At 33.9% G+C, this 7,107-nt stretch overlaps 1 long non-coding RNA gene across 1 annotated transcript; it reads left to right on the forward strand.

Moving 5' to 3' along the window:
- Positions 1 to 5,240: 5,240 nt before the first annotated feature.
- Positions 5,241 to 7,107, forward strand: LOC110918114. Its single transcript, XR_002581074.2, has 5 exons — positions 5,241 to 6,016; positions 6,161 to 6,310; positions 6,380 to 6,566; positions 6,697 to 6,780; positions 7,015 to 7,107. It is a non-coding gene; the product is annotated as an uncharacterized LOC110918114 (long non-coding RNA).

Below are 7,107 nucleotides of genomic sequence, written 5' to 3' on the forward strand. Positions count from 1 at the left end.
TGATGTGCCACTCTTATATCGCTATACATGTTAGGGTAAGCTCGCGAAGTTACTGATAAGTAGATTGCATGGACGTATTCGAGCATGTATAAACGTTAAGAATAACAAGTAACATGTTTTAACAGATTGAGTGTTTGCAAAAGATTGATTGTATGTGTTTTGTGAATTTTATAGATTACACATGTTACACCCAAAAGTGGTTTAAAACGAAAGAGGGTCAAGTATACTCATAATTTGCAAATGCTTTTTACAAAGTGAGTCTTAAATGATTTGAAGGATGGAACACCGAGTTTATCCTAAAAGGATAAACAAAGTTGTGTGATTTTATGGATTCGATGATGGGATGGATTTGGGAATTTATAAGTATGAATATATACAAAAGTACATCTTTTGCCTAGACACTCATTTGAAAACTATGTTTAGTGTGCTTTTCATGGATACTAATTCACACATTTGAAGTCCAAATTGAGAAATTAAGAACTAAGATATTATCCACCTTAACACATAATATCCTACCATTATTTTGGTAAGTACCGTGGTTTGGTTTTGGATTAGATATTATATAAACGTATATAGTCATAATTCTAAGTCTAAGTCATAGATTATTAAGTATGGTCATGCATGGGTTGGATGAATCCATTAACCCTATTGTTCACCAATGCACAAATCACCACATGGACGATTCAGATGGTCATGGAACGTAGTACCAGAATGTAAAGGGAAGTATCTAAACCATCTAATTCACCTAAACAACCAAGTGACATAACTAGACGAGTGCATTCCAAACATAGATAGTGTTTGGAGACTGGGTATAGTCTTGTTCACTTTGTTACTTTGTTCCTTGGAAGTTGTTTGCTGACTTAGAAAGTGAGTTAAAACAACTATCATTTTTGTAATAAACCTCATTCCAACCTATCCAAACAAGAGGATTCGTGCATGGCCGCCCCTGGGTGTGGGCGAGGAGGACCACCGGCCAGGGCCCGATATTTCGAGGGGCACATTTTTTATGAAAAAATCCGATATGTATATGTAAAATATTTTTTTAATAGGGTACACCCATACAAACACCAACATAGACTCCCTTACGAAACTACTCTTATTGTTTGGAGTGAATTATTAACCCCTTTGGCATTAGGTTTAGACCTGTAGTGAGCCCAATACCCAATTTCAATAAGACCTGAGGGCACATTTTTTCGAGCTCGAACAGGTTACACGAATTCTCAGGGCTGGCCCTGGATTTGTGGCAACTTGAAGATGTTCAAGAAATGAAGGAGGATGAACAATGTTTGAAAGAGTTTTTTTAAAAAAGAATTTAAACCAACTTTCAACATGGAAGGTAGTGACATCCCAACTTAGTTTACTATGGTAAACTTGGGGAAACATTCTTAGATGTTATCCAAGTGGTATGAAACAAGAAAAACAAGAAGAAAAGATGGAGAAAGTGAGGTTTTACACTTGAAACTTTCTACCCAAAACTTGCAAAGTTTATGATGATTTAGAATGTTTTGAGAGTAGATTAGAGTGTGGCAAGCTGTATCGTTGGCTCTATGTGCCCAGAAAACAAAATATAAAAATATTGCTTCTTCTAATATATGACTAAAGAGTAAACAAAATATAACAATATTGCTTCTTCTAATATATGATTTTATAGAGTCTCAACCGAGCAACGTAAATAAAGGGTTCCCTTATAAGTGTTTAAATGCAACTAGCCGATATCATTTGTAAAAATATTTTGGTGAAATGATTATTACAAAGTTCACATTAAAACCTTATTAATAACCAACTACTTTATGCATATAGTAGTTGTATAATTGGCTTTGGGAGTTTTTCAAAAAAAAATTGGATTTCTCATTTCTAACCCTAAAGTTTCAAGCTTTGGCAAGTTAAGTTTAAAGTTTTAATCTTTGTTTCCATTTTAACCCTGAAGTTTTAATCTTTGATAATTTGAGTTTAAAGTTTTAATCTTTGGTAGTTTAACCCCTTTGATTAATTTGATTTTTCACCTCTAATTCAAAAGTTTCCATCTTATTCAATTTAACCCCTTTAATTAATTTGATTTTTCATTTCTAATTCAAAAGTTTTCATATTTTGCGATTTAACCACTTTGAAATGGTTATGCATATGATTTTTTTACTATTCACCCAAAAGTATTTCATAAATTACTTTTAACCCAAAATTATTGTTTTTTTTTTTACTTTTAACACAAAACTTTTTATCTTTTGCAAATCTATCCTCGCAACTTATTTTACTTTCAACTTTAGTCCTTTATAGTTTTCATTTTCTACAAATTTTTCGCTTTATGCTTCGTTCTAAATTTTGTGACTTAACACATCGCAACGCGCGTCTTTGGTTTAACGTTTTTACGTTTCGTTCTAAATTTTGCGAGTTAACACGATGTAATGTGCGTGTGTGGGTGAACGTTTTTACATCGTCTATTTTTTCCCGTTTGACAGGTTCAATATAACGTGTGCGTCCTAAATCGACTTAGTTATAACTAAAGAATCCCCGCCGCATTGCGGCGGGTCGTAATTCTAGTTAGTATTAACTTCCTATTATCTAGAGAGAAAAGTAAATATTTTATATCTCGAGTTTTAAATATGAACTAGGTTGTTCCCTAGTATCGCGCATTGCGGCAGGAACCAACTCGTTTTGTAGAGCAAAAGTCACTAAAAATTCCGGACTGTGAGTTGTAAAAGAGCAAAACTGTCATTTTACACTAACTTGTTAGATTTTTTTAATGAAATTGATGTTAGGCTAAAACATCAAACTTGTTCAAGTCTGCACCAAACTCTCATACATGCATCTGCATGCATCACATTTTCATCTTCTTGATCATTAGGCTTTGGATCTTTGTTTCGTTTCTGTTCCTTCTACACGCGACGAACAACCGGTTTTGTGACTAACTCTTTATTAATGATCGAATTCCACACAAATGACAAAGACTCAAACTATTTATTTATACAAAGTCAAACTTTCCCGCTAAGTTACCTTACTCCTACTAATAACGAAACAAATAAATAAACATATATCTTTATAAGTTATGCCTACCTTATCTATGCTTGTATGTCTCCAACGTTTATTGATCTTTATCTCTATTTTTCAACCCTTCATCTTTCTTGACTCAACCAAACCAACCCTTTAGTTAAGATTAAATCCTTCAGTCAAAATCGTATATTTGATATCTCGTTTAATATGAAAGGCATCTTTAATTCAATTTGGAACTGCTAACGGAGTGGGGAGATATGCAGAAGTCTGCAGGAGAAATGGAATCATATTTATTTAGAACTCTCACACTTGAAGTGTTGTAATGGAAAAGTGAATGCAGAAAGTAACGAAATGAAAAGCTGACCTCCTTCATTGGGCTATAAATAACCTACATAGACACAACAGAACACAACGTGGGAACCATAAAAAAACAATAAAAAATACTTATTCTATTAGAGAATCTACTAAAGAACCGGTAGAAAGCAAGACTCACTCTTTACCTAACGTGCACCATTCCTAAACGTACACTTTCATCAAATTTAGTCAAAGTTATACCAAGTACAATTAATCAAACCACTATTCAAGTTCCAGCCATGCAATATCCACGTGAACGTGAAGGGTTGAAGAATACTTATTCCATGTATCCAGCTAAGCTAAGTAACTTCAAAATAATCTAAAATACTAACCCGGTGACCTCTAAATAAACGATTAACCCCTACAACAATTAGTGGTAACCTTGTCTATTATTTAGTACTGCATGTCAAGAACTGTGGCTACGACACTATTGAAAGAACTACGTCAACCCGAAAGGAAGCAACAACTATATTATGTGACGATAAATTAGCCGTGTTCTAACACTACTAGAAAATTGGGCAATTGTGACCAAAATTTGCTACAAAAAAAAATGGTAGCAAATTTAGCCACCGATTTGCCACGAAAATAAAAATAAGTGTATTTATCGTGATATGGTAGCAAAGTGGTTGCAATTTTTGCCACCTTTTTATTTTTGGTGGCAATTTGTGGGAAAATACGCAAAAGCATGAAAATAGAAAAGGAATTTATTAACTGTGACCATATTATCGGTGACAACATGAAAATTCAAATAGGCGGGTTATTTTTTAGTGGATTTGGGCGCTTCAAAATCAATTAATTAGAATTAGGGTTCCAACCAAATAACTCCCCTCCCAAAATTCTAATCCCAGCTTCTCACACGCTCCACTATGTCTAGCCATTCACAAATAACTCTGCTCCCATACGTTTGATCTGATCGAAGAACCAAGTCTCTTGGAGAACCAACTTCACCTTTCAGGTAGATCTTTGTGTTTATGGATTTGATTTAAGGGATTTGGGTTAACAATTGAGGTTTGTAGTTTGTTAGGGTTTATATCTATATTAAGCGTTTAGATTTCTGACATTCTTGTACAATACGGACACATCACACATGCATCCATCCACTTATCGTTATTTGCATTAGGACTGCCACCTTTCAAGATGAAAATGGAGGGGGTCCATACTTCATTGATAAGAGTAATAGTTGGGTAAAAGACAGATTAATGTTTTAGAAAAAATATACTGTTGGAAAGGATAGAATGAGATATTTGAGATTGGTTGTGCTTGTGTTAATTTACATAGAAATGGGTGGTTTTTATTATAAATCAATTATATGTGAACTAATGACCCAAGATTCTGTTTTTAGCTCAGAGTGAAAGCATTATAGGATTAGCTAATAATTTTTCTTTTTCATTTTCATTTTTTTTTCATAATTGGAGTTTTTCTTTGTCTTTTGAGGGTTTATTTGTTGCCCGCCCACAAATTATGATAGATCCTTCTGGGTCGTATTAGATGTATTGTACGTTCCCTCTATTCATAAGCCTATGACAATGCTGTAACTACAACACATTCATACATTTGAATTAGTATCCAAAAAGACATATTAGCATATAGGGATGTTTGTTAAGAATACCTTTTATCCAGTGGTAGAGTTAAGGATAGAGGTTGAGTATGGCAAGGTTGTATGGTTACAAATAGACCTGGCAAACGGGTCGGGTCATAGGTCAAAACGGGTTCGGGTCAGAACGGGTTTCGGGACGGGTCGGGTTAGTTAAAAAATGTTTTTTTTTTTTTTAAAAAAAACGTAGAACTGAAACTTTTGTTTTTATTTTTGTATGTGAAATTTTTGTTTTTATTCTGCTATGATGTTGTTTTGCCTATCTGGTCATATCTTATATGGACTAAAGTGGCCAGTTTAGAAAGAAAATAAGGACTAAAGTGGCCAGTTTAGAAAGAAAATAAGCTGCTCGACGATATGGTCATGGATGGGCTCATTAATGTTGGCTTAATATTATGTCGGAACTTACTATAATTATTGACAGAAGGTATTGCTGATTCTTCACAAGAAGTCATGATGAGATACGGGTCGAAACGCTACCGGTCGAAACGGTACGGGTCGACGAAACGGTTCCATTATTGTTCGAGTCAATAATTGCAGATTAATGACATTAACTAGTCAATAATGACAGACTAAGGTACGGGTCGAACGGTACGGGTCGAAACGGTTCGATTCGAAATGGTACGGGTCGAAATGGTTCGCGTCGAAACGGTATGCGCCGAACCGGTTCGCGTCGAAACGGTACGCGTCGAAACGGTATTCTATATAAATTACTTACTTTTCAATTCATTAGGTCCATTTAGTCACTACTAAACAAGAATTTGTCTGATACACGCAGATGGTCAACGAAGAAATAAGTCAATCAATTCTTGTTAGTGGAGAAAGTGGAGCTGTTACATTGTTGTGAATTTTTTCATAAACGGTTAAAACTGAGTGACATAATTAAATGAAATTTCCTCAAAAAATTTTACCAAAAAATTTAATAGAAACCCAATCTCATAACTGTTCATTCAAATAACTACTCATCAAAAAACGAAACAATGCTGAAAGTCTGTCTTTATTTCACAAATATTCTATTTTGCAGTCTAATCCAGTTCTAGAAGCATTTGGTAATGCAAAGACAGTTAGAAACAATAACTCAAGGTACTAATAGCTCCAACTTACCAAATAGTTAAATAACAATGAATCTTCTTTTCAGTTGATTAACTTTACTTGTTTAAATAATGTGGTATTGTGATAGCCGTTTTGGTAAATTTGTTGAGATCCAACTTAATAATCACGTTTCAGGAGTCTGAAAAGTACAAAGTTGGAAATCCAAGAAAGTTTCATTACCTTAATCAATCAAACTTTTATGAACTGAACGGAGTTGACGAGTCTAAAGAGTATCATGCTACAAAGAAAGCTATGGATGTTGTTGGAATCAGCTCTGATGAACAGGTGCTCACAAATTTGTCACCTTTTTATTTTCTAAATAATAGTTTTGCATAAACTACTTTTGTTGGACAGGAGGCTATATTCCGTGTTGTTGCTGCAATTCTTCACTTAGGCAACCGTTGGACTTCAGCAATAAGCTAAACACATTGTGGAAAGTGAGGTCTAGTTCTCTGCAGGTGTAGCAACATGAAATCACCAGCAGTAAGATAATGGGGTCTTTGCTCTCATGTGACCATCAAGACAAAATTCATAGCTTTTGGTAGAACAAATTTAGCATATATATATATATATATATATATATATATATATATATATATATATATGGATTTTGAATATATAGAAGTTTTATAACATTGTTTATAATAATGATTTTTGGTTTTTGTGTACAGTTGTGGCAATTCAGATGTTTAATACTTGAGTCTGAGTGCAAATTTGCATCATGAGTTCGACTATTAGCTACTATGGTTACTATTGTGAGACAATATCCATTTATACAATTCTTGTTTCTTTTCTATGCTGCTAGTAGATAAAGACCAGCGAGTCTTTTTGTATTCATATTTTTTCTATGGTGAGACAATATCCATTTAGCTTCTAGCACTTGAATTGTAGCTTACAATTGGATATTGTTATCTTTGCAACCAACTTGACCCGTTATTAGTTGTCATTAATTCTGAATTCTTTGATTTAATTCATTGGTTGTTTTGTAGATTGAAAAGTTGAACTTAGTTATCAAGGAGCTCGTTAAGGAAAATGATGAAGAAAAAGAAAGGCTAAATGGAATTATTGCCGGGTTGTTGGCT

The sequence above is a fragment of the Helianthus annuus genome, chromosome 16 (assembly GCF_002127325.2).
Source record: "Helianthus annuus cultivar XRQ/B chromosome 16, HanXRQr2.0-SUNRISE, whole genome shotgun sequence".
Taxonomy (NCBI): domain Eukaryota; kingdom Viridiplantae; phylum Streptophyta; class Magnoliopsida; order Asterales; family Asteraceae; genus Helianthus; species Helianthus annuus.